The sequence below is a fragment of the Cynara cardunculus genome (genome assembly GCF_001531365.2).
Source record: "Cynara cardunculus var. scolymus isolate 2C chromosome LG 7, CcrdV1, whole genome shotgun sequence".
NCBI lineage: Eukaryota > Viridiplantae > Streptophyta > Magnoliopsida > Asterales > Asteraceae > Cynara > Cynara cardunculus.
This window is the reverse complement of record NC_037534.1, coordinates 9560274-9562722: the sequence shown is the minus strand read 5'-3', so window position 1 is coordinate 9562722 and position 2449 is coordinate 9560274. Positions and strand designations below refer to the sequence as shown.

At 34.4% G+C, this 2449-nt stretch overlaps 1 long non-coding RNA gene across 1 annotated transcript; it reads left to right on the top strand.

The window, feature by feature from the left end:
• Positions 1–549: 549 nt before the first annotated feature.
• LOC112515128 lies at positions 550–1672 on the top strand. The gene is made up of 3 exons (XR_003069492.1): positions 550–649; positions 1154–1200; positions 1625–1672. It is a non-coding gene; the product is annotated as an uncharacterized LOC112515128 (long non-coding RNA).
• The last annotated feature ends 777 nt before the right edge of the window (positions 1673–2449 follow it).

Below are 2449 nucleotides of genomic sequence, written 5' to 3'. Positions count from 1 at the left end.
GTGCAAATGTGGAAAGTGTGGTGTTACAAAATATAACAGATGATGAGGAAGAGGTTGATGTCATAGCTCATATCTATTTGATGGCAAGAACAGAATCAGATATGACTGATAATGAGTATGCAAACTCTGATTCAAGTGTTGAGGCACTTGAGTCTTCTTGTTTTGATCAGATGCATAGAATGATGCTCAAATTGCAAGACTTTCAGCATAAACATAAAAATGAAAAAGATCGAGTTGCTATTTTAGAAAAAGAACTTAAAAAGCAACTTGAGCTACATTCTGAAAATGCTGGAAACTTTGCTTGGACCCAATCTTTGATATCTGAAAATAAAAAGTTTCTTGAACAAAAGTGTAATAACCAAAAAAAAAAAAATTATAACAATAATAATAATAATAATTATTATTATTATTATTATGCTTAATAATGGTGGGGGTTAAGGACAAGTGAAAGGGTGGTCTAAGCAAGTGAAGAGGCTAAGTAACCACCGATTATTTATGGGGGGGGATGGTTCGATTGCTTTGAAACCGACAAATGGAGGGTATAAAAATGATGGTAACCTTGAGAAGAAATCGATCGTCAAGGAGAGCTAGTGGACGCTGGAAAAGAAGACGAAGGTTCGATACAACGCGTCTAGGTCGACACTAATCGGTAAGACATTTGTATCTCTCGTCTCCTAAGTCGTTCGATCGTCCGGGTTGTTTTTCGTTGGGCAACGGTGGCAAATGGTCACCGCTCACCTCTATCGTTCGTCACAACGATAATCCCCATCACACCGGGTTGTTTAAATTGTGACCCTCGTATCGGTTCTAGAAGATAAAACTTATGTTTAGTGTGTGTGTATATATATATATGTATATATATATATATATATAAGTATAAGGAAAAAAAATAAAATAAACCAAACCCGTTGAAGTATGGGTGCGAGTATATATATATATATATATATATGCATTTAGTGGAATGCATTACCATGCATATATATAGATATGGATGTATATATATATATATATATATATATATGTATGTAAATTAAATTTTAAATAAATGGGTAAGCATGGTTTATAAAAAAAAAAAAGAGTGCTAAGAATACTAGTCGATCATCTCTAGGGAATGATGTATGTTACAATCAACATTATGGTCTTTGATATGTAGGGAGACGTTAGCCACTTAAAACGACGTTTGGGGCAACGACTTGTACGGTGAGTTATACGTGACTTTTCTAAAAAATGGTTGCACATTTTATTTACAATTATATGCAAGCTTGCTGGATTTTTCTCTATAAAATTTAATATCATGTATGCGTAAAAATGTGCCTTATTTTGTGAAATATGTCGTGTGGCAATGGGGATGTACTATGGTACGATTCCATAAAGACAAACATGCTGTGTGAGTTTGTCTAAGCCATAAGTGCGGACATGTTGTGTGAGTCCGCCAGGTAATACTGTGTGAGGTAGTCATCTCCCGTACGCCACTAGCTTTGTGAAGTGTATTGTTAAATTGTATACATGATAAATTATGACGCTTTGTGAAATCTATTTTTTTTTACGTGGTGTATGCATTAAACCGTTAATTCACTAGGCCCTTGGCTCACCCAACTCCTTTCAAAAATAATTATGCAACCAGGTCGTCTCATACACGRGAATAGTAGCAAGGGAAAGGAGAAAGTTTAGARCCGGCTATCGCGGAATAAGGGCTTGGCGTGGAGACTATYCGGAACTTGATATGGATATCGTTAGACAATTGTTCCTTTTAAGTTTTACTAGTTTTAAAAATATATATACTTCCGTTGCGTTGAACTATTTAGACTTTATGGCTTATTTATGTATGGACGTTATTATATTAAGAAAAGAAAAAAAAATTGGGTCTTTACAAAAAGGATGTCTTGACTAAAGAGATATCTGAAATATCTGAAAAACATAAATCATTAGAGTTAGTGATAAATATTATTTTATTAACCTTGTTTTATTTGCCCATTAGTGTCTTAATAGAGTCTTTTTATGTTTTTTTTTCCATATATTAGTAGTAATATAGTATATCTAATGTTAATTCCCTGTTTATATAGGTTTTTGATTATTTTTGGGCCCAGTCGTATAGGACCAGGAGTGGCAATGTCCTATAATACCTGTCCGAGAGCTGAAATTCTGCTTGGGCCGTGGAGAAATGAGCTGATCCATAGAGGAGGCGTGGTCAACGACCTTGGGTCCCGGTCAAAGCCCAGTTTTGAAGAAGCTTTTGTCTTATTAGTTGACACCCACTATGTAATCTTCCTTAGCTTATATAAAGAAGGCTTAAGGCTTGTTTTAAACATATTTTTGGAGACTTTTCATACTTTCTTCCAATTAACACTTGTGATATTAGTGATAATTGCTCTCTAGAATATTGCTTTCAGTTCTAAGTTTCGGTTTTCTTTGTTTGTCTTTTCAAGAACTAACTTTTGTAGTTGTGATT